This window comes from Dendronephthya gigantea, unplaced genomic scaffold (assembly GCF_004324835.1).
Source record: "Dendronephthya gigantea isolate DGI-Jeju-01 unplaced genomic scaffold, DenGig_1.0 000290F, whole genome shotgun sequence".
NCBI lineage: Eukaryota > Metazoa > Cnidaria > Anthozoa > Malacalcyonacea > Nephtheidae > Dendronephthya > Dendronephthya gigantea.
The window spans coordinates 55516-68266 of record NW_021163300.1 but is presented as its reverse complement, the minus strand read 5'-3'; the positions used below and the strand labels follow the sequence as shown (position 1 = coordinate 68266).

The 12751-nt window shown below is 35.9% G+C and overlaps 1 long non-coding RNA gene across 1 annotated transcript; it reads right to left on the bottom strand.

The window, feature by feature from the left end:
• Positions 1-11817: 11817 nt before the first annotated feature.
• LOC114541432 lies at positions 11818-12289 on the bottom strand. The gene is made up of 3 exons (XR_003689278.1): positions 12101-12289; positions 11928-12007; positions 11818-11843 (listed from the first exon to the last, which is right to left on the bottom strand). It is a non-coding gene; the product is annotated as an uncharacterized LOC114541432 (long non-coding RNA).
• Positions 12290-12751: the final 462 nt, after the last annotated feature.

Sequence of the window (12751 nt, the reverse complement as noted above, 5' to 3'; positions counted from 1 at the left end):
AAACCGGTTTTTCAACTTGAATTAAGCCAAGGCCTAGTTCTCAGCTCGCAGACTGAGGAAACATTGAAGAATGTTTAAAAAACCACAATGTAAGACATCATGGAAAAATCGCGAGAAATAACATTGAATTTGGCTTACCACAATTCGTATCTCCGATGCAATAGACGTCCGCTACGATTGTCATAATGAGTTTTTATGTGGTACACTAATATATTGAATATTCGTTCTGCAATTACATAATAGGAAAGGGAGAATAAAAAAATTATATTTTATATAACACCAGTGTATGATAAATAGAACTGTACAGCAAAATAGGCTATTACTCCTGACAATAATGTTGCACAGAAGCAAGACATTAAATATCTCAGAAATATTTGGGCTAAAGACCCCGGAATACCACTAAACAATAGCGGTTGAAATGATTATTTGAATAGTATATTACAACCAGCATATAGTTATAACCTGCATTTTTTTATAAGTAAAAACAATAATCAAAATAATACGTTGCTTTGTTATCTCAAATTACTCACCCATAGCAAGATATATTTTAGAAATTCCATATCTTTCATCTTTTTTGGTACTCTGTTGTCTTCGAAATGTCCCAATTTTACATGTTTTCAATCTGTTGTAATTTTAAGTAATTCTTGGGCTAGGATGTGCAAAAGAATCGAAGAAATAGCATTTCATAAGTGCTAAGCGATAATCGTTGGTAAGCACGTGCTTAAGACAAGCTCGAATCGGAACTAGGTCAGAATTTCGGATTTTTGCCTGAATTTGTTTTCCATATTTTTATTATTGTGAAATATTATTGCTGGTGATGCGATAATTCATATCATCAGGTATGTTTATATAAAAAATCGGAAAAAATCTTCTAAAGGCTCGATTTTGACGCTATATATATCAAAATAGTACTGTATATTTGAACTAAACCACTGCAACCGGTTTTCGTTTACATTTTGGCCAATATCCTAAGGATTAGGCCGCTTTGATGTGTAATATTGAATATATAAAACGCGTGAATATCATACCTGTGAATAGCTATGTATGCATGGCGGTAAAACGCCATATTTCGACTGGAATTTGCAATATTTACCCTTGAAATTTACTACATTTGCGATTTTGTCAGTTTGTTATATTTACTATTATTCCAGGCATGCCCAATTCGACAATATTCTGAAAGGTTCCGTAGTTAAATGTACCACATAATTCAAATGCTACAACAGTTTGAAAGATTTACTTGCCTTTTAAATTCCGACTTTCCTGCTCGATGGGGTTCTAAAGCTGGTGGGGAAATAAAGCCTTTTAATAATGATTGAACTGTATTTTTTGTGAACTTCATGAGAGAAATAATCGAACAAATACACACATACTGTGATACATTGGCTTGGAATATGCTCCAAAACGTGTGAAATCGAACATTTGTTGTGCAATCACCTTGCAAATATCAAAGAAACGGGATCAAAATTTAAATATAGATTAACCAATCTGATTGGTTTTTATTGAACCAATCATGGAGTACAAAAATTGACCAATGACAAATTGACCTGTGCACAGAAATAACCAATCAAGTTGTCTTAATTTTGCTGAATTATGCAAGAGCCTACAGGCTTTAAAACAGGGCCGTCTGGGACCGTTTTCTTCAGGTAAGTGAGTTCTTTCTTTAGGTAGGATCAAGGTATGTGTAATTATTTTTTTAATAGAAGTAGATCCCCGTGGCCACTCTGTTAGCTAAGAATCTCTGTCCCCGTATCTGGAAACACGGCTCACTGCTTGTCTAACTGTGTTTTGCTCTTCGTTTTCTAGGGAGCTATTAATAATTTTTTTTGTATTTTTCAGACAAAGACGATCGTAGTTTAGTTTCAGTATCCAACCCTAAGAAGCCACCCCGCATCCATGCCGTCAGTTAAACCCCTAGCCACAAATGCCTTCATGCTAATTGTAAAAGCTTCCTTTTCTAGGAACAACTCACCATATTTTTTGTCGTTTCAGCTACAGAGTTAGTGGGTTGTGGGTTGTTGGATGTTGTGTCGTCGGTTGTGTGTTTTGTGTTGTACGTTCGTATTGTCTGCCAGTCGGTTTGCGAGTTGCCCTGTAGCTCTCGCTTTTTCCTGGCCACACAAAGAACACATTTCGGATACTCCTTTTTAGGAGATTGGGTTCGAGTCCCATGAGTGTGTCAATTTTGCGCTGATATCTAATGTGGTCAGTCTCTAATACATAAGCACAACATCCAACGGACAATCTGCATCCTTTCACCACACCAAATACAAGTACAAGTGTTGTCCTCATACAACAGAATGGAACTTCCAACAGAGTAAGGAGTAAACAATACCCAAGAAAAAGTTCTCATAACTTCTCAAACAGGACAGGATGCGGCACTTGTTAATGAAGTATTCTCGATTTTAAGGGACCCTCTCAGTTAGACGTCCGATCAGAGGATATTTCAAAGTGGTAAGCTGATTTAAGCATGTGATTACTGTGCGAATACTCAACCCATTTTAATAAATATGAGACCACTAAACTCATTGCTGTCTGCTCGTAAAGCGCGCACACAGATAATGTTGATTTTATCTGGAAGTATTTTATAAAATCAACTAGAAATTGTGTTTTCTCAAAGAAAAAACATTTACCTATTTGTATAAATTTAGTTCATTTCAAAAGCTTTTCTATAAGCCAAGATATTTATTGCCGAACTATTACTTTTTAAATTGAATTTTAGAGAAGCGAAAATACGGAAAGCCTTCCAAAAATCTCGCCTAAAAACCTCCAAATATTTCTAGTATACATTGGCACCAATATTTTCATGTATTTTACTTGAAATACAGTCGCTTTGGTGATTTGTAGTGATATTTCCAACAAACGTGTTTACAAATGGAAACTGGAAATGTGCATATAATTATCACCATATTGGCGAAAATTTTACAATTATGACTTCTAGGGACAATTTTACTTCGGAAATCGATTACCGGGCTTATTTTACTCCAACGGGGTAGGCAACCTTACGTTTTTGACACCTTTAACCTCATGTGACAACCACAGGTGCGGGCCGCTGAGCAACGCCTCGCTATACACAATAACAAATAAAAAAAGCTATATTTTTCGAGTTTTTCTGCCCATCCTGACTTAAAAACTATCAGAAAAGATAGCTAAAGCCTTTACAGTTTACATGTAACGGTTAAAAGACGACAGGATAAAAATAAAAAAGAAAATAACGAAATTCCAAAGGCGAGTTATATTTCCGTTTGTAATCCAGTATAATTTGATATAATTTTTAGAGCTGCACTGCAGTGTCAGGTTAACAGCAATATTGATTAATTTCTGGATTAAAACAGAAGCAATTGGGTTAAAGTATTTTTCTTCAGCTATATTTTGGTGGTATTTTTGTGCTTTCTAAATTAAACGTATAAATTTAAACATTAAAAAACCGAGATAATTTCATGATATCTGGTGATGGAAGGCATGACAAGAATTATGCCTACACAATATTTTGCTGTACAGTTCCATATGTCATTCATTTTACACTGATGTTATTAAAAATAGATTTATTTTTCTCTCTTTCCTATTATGTAATTGCCATTTACCAATATACAGGGGTTGGGGGTATTATGTGAATATGAAAGAAAACAGCCTGCATTTTGTTCTGTATATTCTTTTTGTTATAGAAGTCACAAAATACATGCTGTTACTACACAGTATAGGGCCTTGTGATTCATATACAATTATAGTTTCAATTGTGTGAAAGTGATGTTCTTGTAATCTCAATTGTAGATTCTATTGCATATAGAGCCGAATTGATATGGCAACATATCTTTGAGAATTGAAGTTTATGGCGGTTCTTCAGGTATGTTCTAGCAATTCACTGAAGTACTATTTTTCGCTAAGGTATGTTGTCCCATGGTAGCGGTACGCACGAACCTGGAATATCACAATGCTGATAGCCTCACAACTATGGACAATAATATATTAATTTACTTGTTCCTTGTTTCTCAATTTTAGATCAAATAAATTATGGCAACCCAAGAGTCGCTAACAATTATTACCTTTATCTATTCACTGAATACACCTCCATCCATTGCTGTGCCATACATGGATTTGATTGACTGACATACCAAGCAAGGTAAATATTGCAGGCTACATGGTATATGTTCAGTTTATTATTATGTCATATTAAGACTGTTCGACATTATTTTTTTATTCAGTAATTCCCCTATATGGGAATGTGATAAAATTCGAAGTTAACCCCTAGTAAAGATTTCACAAAATCAATTGAAATAACGTTGTACTTCGACTGGTTTCAATTCTGGAGGCCCCATATATGGCACAATTATCTGCATTATCGTTTCATTTTTGTTGATGATTGTTTCGATGGTGTTTTGGTGCCGGAAGATAGAATAATTGATACTAATTATTGCCCCCCGTACTGAAGACACATAACATCCCAGATAATAGCAAAAGTTGTTCGGAATGCGGATAAGTCGACAGGACATGGTCGCTTAAATGAGGCAGCTTCTTGATCTGCACGGAAAAATTACCAGGACCAATGCATTCAAATTGACTTTGGCATAAAAGATGTTGTCGGAGCGATTTCACTCAAAGTCGCCGTAATTATAATTAGTAGGTGAAGAGCTACTCTGTATCCTATAGTTCCGACGGGCAAAAATTCGCTCATTACAAAATAAATGGATTAGTCAGGGTTAGCTGGATTAATAAGCAAGGCTCCTACAGATTACCCTCTCACGTTATATGCATCACATCATTTCCATGCGGTCATATATAACTTTTAATGTGTGATTAAGATTAATTGTTTAACAAATTACTCATTTCATTAGAGACTCACTAGTGGAAAATGTCCTATCACCAACTGTAACCGCGCTTTACATCCGCATTCATCCAAAGACATGGTACGCAACATATCTTTGAGAATTGAAGTTTATAGCTGTTCTTCAGGTATGTTCTAGCAATTCACTGAAATACTATTTGTTCACTAAGGAATGAGAAATGACTGAGAGATCCATCTGACTGAAATATATAGCGAAAATATTTCAATAAGTGGCTTATGTAAGAGTGAGTTTTTATTTAGAAATAAGTTGTTTACACGATGAATTTTTTTTCTTTTTTTCCATTCTTACCCCTCCTGTGGGTTTGTCAGGTTTTTTACTAACTTAGGTGCATTGGAATACAATTAAAAAAAAGCATGTTTTAGAAGTGATACCTGGACGGGGAATCCAGCATATCATTATGAGGAACAAAGCTATTATAGCCGTATATACTCAGGGCTATCACAATCAAGTTTAGTGTTATCGCTTGATTTTAATGTTTGCTGCACGGTCGGATTCTCACAATTAAAAGAAAATAAAGCAAAAAGTTTCACACGTACAAAAGTATAGGTATGGAACTGTTCTTTAATTTATCGGAAGAACTAGCGCGTTTTTAACCCACCACGTGTGTCAATGAGGATGCATATTCCTTCGATGTGATCTTACCTGAAGCATTTTCAGTCATGCTATGCAAATTTTATGTTATTATCATATTAATTTCTTAAGAAATTCATTGTTTTCACAGTGAATGAACTCCAAAATATTAACAGAGCATGACTAAATTGTCGTGTTAGCTACGTAACTGAGTATTTTATTTGCTCGCAGAGACTCGTCTGTCGAACGTGACCGTCGGCTAGTCTTCACCATGTACGCAAAAAACGTTCGCAGAATGCGCTCTGCTTTCGTAAAACGAAATCACGGACAAAACTCTGAATTGAGATTAAGTTCAATACACAACCGACACAAACCTTTATAAGCGTTTCGTCATCCGAGGAACACAATAAAACATTTTGTTGCTAGAGATGAAAAAGTTAAATTATGGTCGTTAAAGTTTAGGATATAAAGACAGTAGTGATAAATAAATAAACACGCGCTTACCTTCGAATCCCTGTTGGTGATGCCATTTTCATGTAAGGGCTAAAAATACGAAACAGTATGAATAAAGTTAGTTTAGTTCAGGCTCCTGTAGTAACACTGGATCAATAACAGATGATCCTTAGCTTGGTGTCAATAAAAGCGCCAATCACTTCCTGACATTTTCCATAAACTTTAGTCTTCGCGTGTGAATAAATATTCCAACTTGTTTCATTCATTCTTCGAAGACTACACATGGCTAGACTCGCGCTAAACGACATCCTCACCGGAAAGCACATTGCACATTCATAGTTGGTTTAGTTGTCAATCGCAGTCTGTAGTACAGATCGTTAAACAACTCGAGCCTGAAAACAAAATAGAAAATTCGATCGAATCATGAATTGTTTCATCCATGATTCTATACTTCTCTACTACATACTGCAGGACTAATAACATTGTGTGAACTGTGCAGCAATATAGAGAATAAGACGCTGAGGTATATTATATATTAGGTATCTGGAATCGTTTTTATGACGCGGGAAGCAAGACAGTAGTTTTAATATTTGCAAATCCTGATAGATAAATGTCGTGGACTCACACATTTGTTATCGGCGTCTCCCCGTCGTTTTGTTCCAACAAGACTCTCAAATAATAGTCGCCTGATAGGAGAGATACGTTACTGAGTTTGATTGCGATCAAGGGATAGGGGGGGCGCTTTAAGAAGAACTGTTAAAAACCTAGAGCAGTATAAGGCTTATCACTAACCTATTTTCAGTTGATCAGCTAAACATTCATGCAGGACTTCAAACTAAAGGTGATTCCAAAAAACAACGTAGTTTCCACTCAGGTCTTTTTCCATTGCAAATTTGCGCATCTCAGATTCGAGAGCCCCAGAAGTTCCTCTCGCGTCTGTCACATTGAAAACAAAAGAAATTTTTTCATACTCTTTTACGACAACAGTTTAGAGAAAGAGGTCAGGACTATTGAATTGTCTTGTTATACTCATGGCGACAGGAAAATCTCCATTACCTTTTCATTTCCTATATTTGAATCAATGGAAACTAACTTTAACTTCGAGACTCACCTTGTAATTCCAAATCAGGTTGTACGCTGTCAGATCTTGACTAAATCTGTAAAAAAGATCCGTTTAAATACCATTGCTTTTTCATCTTTCAAACAACTAGAACATTTCCCATTTTCTTAATATGAACACTTACTTGTAATAAAACAACTGGATTTAAATTCTCACATCTTTCCTGGCTTTGAATCCTATTTTTGTCCTCCAATGCGAGAGATATCCTTCAAGTTGATTCCTTGACGTTCCTCTCGCTTTTCCTGAGCTGTAACAGACAAGTATAGCGCGTGAAATAACAGGCTTATACGTACATACAAGCATGCATCATGAAATTTTGGAACACGATTGTTGCTTTAAAACGTACTCTGCAAGCTTTACATTGTCACGAATTGATAAATGATCTTCTTTAGTCTCCGGTGGCTGAAGAAAAGATAAAAACTTTCCAACAAAATTGTTTCTTTACAAAAAGGTTTTACACTTCTGAATGAATTACTATGTAATTATTTCGTCAGTGGGGCAATTGGCACAGTATAAGGATGAATGATGGAGTTTAGTTACCAAAGCAGTTGATACCACTTAGTCACTATTATGATTGGTTAGTCAGAACCACTGGAATGGGTTTATGTAAATAATGGCCCTTGCAAAAAATTCTCAAAGATTTCCTACCTCGTCAGGGCTTTCAAGGTAATAGAGCAAACCAGCAGGCTGTGAAAATCGTATTCAAATTTATTACATAATGGTTTATGAACCAAAACTTACGAACAGGAAATCCCGCATTTAAACTTTATTGTATATTTTAGACATTAAAAACTATAACTGCTTTAATACGAACATTATTCTCACAAGTAATGCCATTGCTCTTGGATGACCAGTTGTCCAGAGAGCCACTAGATGTCCACTCAATTGCCTATATGCCAACAATAAAGATTATAAATTACTTATGGAGTATGCTTGTTAGTTCAATTGAACTATTTACAGATGGCTAGTATATAGAGGATTATAAAATCACAAGTTTTAAGATGAATCTAAGAATGTTGCTAAAATACAACTCAGGTCCTCCGGATGGAATCGAGGCTATACATCTGCAACAATTTTTAATTTATCACACTAATTCGCACCTGTTCAGTAGCGAACGTCTATCAGTGCTTTGCGTAATCATGGCCATGCGTAAGCGTTTTGGTAGAGCGCCCTTGGCAAGCGCCAAATCTTGTATTTTTGCCGCGGTTTCTTCATCAGCTTCCTAAAGTGAAGTTCTAAAAAATATCAACAGATGATTTTAGGCACTTCACACGGTGCAGGAATATTCTAGAGGTTTTAAAGGGTCTTAATTTCGTGTGGTATTATACACACTTCAAATTCAAGCCAGGAACAGTTGATGGAAAAATTAGTCAACTATACGTTCTCAGTGACAAGAGCATTGCACCGGCATCGCAAAAGCGATTCCTGCCGGAGGATCTATAGTTGACTCATTTTTCCATCAACTGTTCCTGGCTTGAATTGAAGTGTGTATAATACTTCTCAAAATTAAGACGCTTTAAAACCTCTTAAATATCAACTGAACTAATATGTACATTCATCAGAGCTAAAAAAGGGCAGAGCATTATAAATGACGTTCGTCAAAAGCAGAAAATTCTGAATGGATCAATGAATGAATAAAACGTACCTCGATTATCGCCTTCAGAACCATACCAGCACCTTTCACAATTGTTGTCGACGGATGCTGAAATTGTTGAGGAACGAATTCAAAACCACGATTGGTAAGAACTATTAGCGGGCAATAGTAAAACATACATAAGCGAAGAAATGGTAAAATTGGTACTATTTATTGCAGTTTTATCGTAAACCTACCTGGAACAATCGATAAATGCAATGACCGATTTCTAGACACACAAAAAACAGACTTCATGAGTTGCTCCCATGCATAGGTCAAGCTAGTGGTCGTGGTAGACTTCACCAAAAATGTAAAGAGAGAAAGGCAATTTAATCAACTCTCAACGTCAGTCAAAGAGCTATAAACTACTAAGAAGGCAAGTTGAATGAAAACTCCTCAAATCTCTTTGTAGCATACCTGCAACTTTCTCCAGTAATTTCCCAAACTGTTCATCGTCTGTTGTCTCACTAAGAGGAATATGCAATAGTCGATTTATTATAACAGACCACATGATTGATTCAAAATATTAGAAGCAATCACACCTTACTATTAGTTTAACATGAATGTCCAACTTCACCCCCCCCCATTATTTTGATATATTGCAAAACAACTTGAACTTTACCTATAAGGAGGACACAGAGCAAACGTCAAAAAATCAAGCAATCCACTTATACCTAAAACCCCAGTGGAACGATTCTAGAACAAAAGTTTTCATGGTTAATCTATTTCTTGTGTTAATTAGAAAGGTAGTCCAAATTACAAAGGCAGTTGCTACAAATCACTTGCTGAGTTTTGCAAGGGAATTTCTCTTCCAAAACAAGGCTATATACATACAAGAGGGATTGAAAAATAAAATGAATTGGTTCAGCATAGATTATAGGCAACCAACACCACACATCTTACCACATTTATCGTGAGAATTCCTAACAAACTGCTTGGAAATTTTTCACAGGATAACAGAGAGCTTTTGTTTATCTGTTTTTGTCGAATGTCATAGTTATCGTGCCTTGGCTATATAAAACAACAGAATTGGTTTCGATAAAATTGGATCCTGTTAACATGCAAATTTCAAAGTTGGCTGAGTTTACGTATTTCGTTTCTTGCATCTATTTAGCTCGGAAATTTCGCCGCTATATTCTGAACGAAATACTCTTTTTTAAATTTAAATATGTCCGGTCTGACCATTTTGGCCACTTAAAGAAAAGCCCTGTCTTTACCTGCCATAGAGCACGCACAACATGTCGACAGCGGCGTGAGTCCACGGCTTCATTATTCCTCTTCAAAGCTTTCACAGTTTTCACACCAACCTTCTCACGGAAGTGAACTGGTTGAGTAAACAGCATGTTTTGCAGTTAAAGATAAACGTTTCTCGCCTAGTGAGCGTTGTGAAAGCGCGAAACCTGCTTTTGATCGAACCCAACTTCTCAAATCGTGAAACAGTGCTTCGAGATCTTTATCTCATATTTTGTTTTGGTCTCCTGAAAATAGACGAAACTTTTTAATTATTTTATGTATATATAGAACACCTGTGAAGGTAATAGCAGTCAGAATATGTATATTTTAGGGTTGAACACTAAATAAATTTATTGGCAAAGATATACAATACCTTCGTGAGCAATGAGCATTGTGATGGCATTAATGATAAGTCTTTCTTTATTCCCCGAGAAAAGTCCTACAAAATATTTAAAATCGTTTGAAATATATATTGGAGTTTAAAAGACTTAATATTCCAGCTGTACTTCTGGCGAGAAAATTTCAAAACTACCATTTCATGGATTCGGACCCAGTCAACTCTGCAACCAGAGTTACCGCAGCCTAGTCCCTAGGCCTCTTAACGTTCCTTATACGCGGCGAGGCGGGAACTGAGAGGCCTAGAACAAAATGTTTTGTATTTTGGCTAATGTGGGGACTTTTTATCCCCATTTTCTGTATTGAGGTCAGTTTACGATCTACGACGCGGTTAACTGGCCTTGTTCGACGTCGTTAGTCAAATATTTGCTTGAAATAAGCTACAGGATATTAATTATACTGCCAGGAGTCGAAATATTCATACAAACGTTTCAATGTCGTTCGCCGTCAACGCTATCGACTATCAAGAAAACTCGAGTCCGTACGTACATGTTTATGATTATAATAAACTTCTATCCACCCATTTAAATTATTCTCGCTTCCTTTATAACGGTTACTGTTGTAAATTGCAAACATTTACTTAAAAACAATTCTAATTTCAAGTTCACAACATTAAATGGGCCGTTAAGATTAGAAAATATTTTGTGTTAGGCCTCTCGTGCGCGTTTCATTCGGTGACGTGACGGAAATATAAAACACGCGCAATGAGAGGCCTGGGACTAGGCTGGAGTTACGGTGGTTTTTAGGGAGTACTATTAGTGTTTTGTCTACATTTGTGTACAGAACAGTAGCAGGTTAGGGTATTTTTATTAAAACCATACTCTTTGCCTATACTGGATAAACCAGTTTAAATGTACCGTGTTGTTTGCAGACGTTTTAAACCCTGCTAAATGTTTTCAATTAGAAGCCGAAATGGGCAAATGTTTTCATTTGGCGTAACTATGCAGCCTAGCAATCGCTTAGTTTACACTAAAGGCTGCTTTCTACTTACGCGTTTTTTATACGCATGTACACATACGGAGAATTTAAATGCTTTTAAATTTTTATTAATTAACGTGCATCTACAATCATGTGCAAAAATTATGAAACTTTACGTATCTTAATCACATTTTTTTCATTTTGACAACTATTATGTCACGAATTTTGTTAAACTATTTACTTTCCCCCCCTTCCCCCATTGACAATGTTGAGAGTGATATTTTCGGCAAATCAAATGGCTTGGTATCATAGAAACAACATTGTTTTGGGGGTAGAGGGGGTAGATACTAGGTGTCATGACCGTGTCCCAATAATTTTTGCACATGATTGTAGGTCGATTTATTCACTTAGTCCTTTCAAAGGTAGCATGAACAAGGATTTAGATTTTTACGTGCGTGTACGTGCGTATAAAAAACACGTGAGTGGAAAACAGCCTTAATCCAGATTTTGACAGAACATTAAAACTCAATAAAAAGGCAATAATATTCTCTACACAGGATTTTGTCTGCAGAAAAGTACAAGATAAGAAGTTGTCAACTTACGTCTTGGGTGACTGCATGAAGTAGACCGCAGTAGGAAATATTGCAGTTAAATCTGTACACAGCCTCGGTTAAATTTCCTGCAAGGAACCAGTCATAAGACAATATAAGCTTTTGGAGATATTTCAAAAATTTAAAGTGAAATAAAAAGAGAAATATTTCACCTGGAGACGCAGCAAGGAATTTAAATTACTGCTTTCTACTTCTTCGTCAACAACATTATACAATGGACCCCAACGATAACCTTGAAAAATATATCATCTTAAAAAAACAATTCTCTTTTTGCTGTATGTAATGTATTGAACTGGCTAATAGGAATAATGCTATTGCCTGATACCTGACGAGAAGTGTAATTGTTGGTGTGTTATATGAGATCACATACGTCAGCAGGAGAATGAAATGAGGGATCGTATTTAGGGTAATCATAGCAGTACAAGATTTTCATCAGGAAAATTTTGACCATAATTTTCGCTCAATCATCTATGAATAAGCGTACAGTACTTTTCTTCGTTGGGGTCGTTTTTACGCAAACATCTCCGTTTCAACTGGCTCTAACACCGTCTAGCAAACCAGTTAATAATGTATCCCAGATTGAGTGAAATACAAACATTCAAAACAAGAAATATTTTTTATAGCTTCATACAAAATTTGCTTTCTTACACTACCTGTCAGGAGACGAGTAATTTCTCAGCCGACCGCTTGTGTATTCCGCCCCAACAACTGAGGATGGTTTCGATAGCAAATTTTGAAAATATCTGACAGCAAAAGAAGTTTGAAAACTATAATATTCTATACGGTATATACGGTAAATTCTGGAAAGTAACTACAAAAATAAAAGTATTTTAACTCGGCTGGATACTTTTTTGCAATTGGACATGTTCAAAATGGAAACGTGAAATAAAAAGGACAATAAAAGCAGTAAACGTGAATCCAGGTCAGAAGACATGGAGTGTTTGGAGTGTTTGGAGTGTTTTTTTTCAAGGTCAGA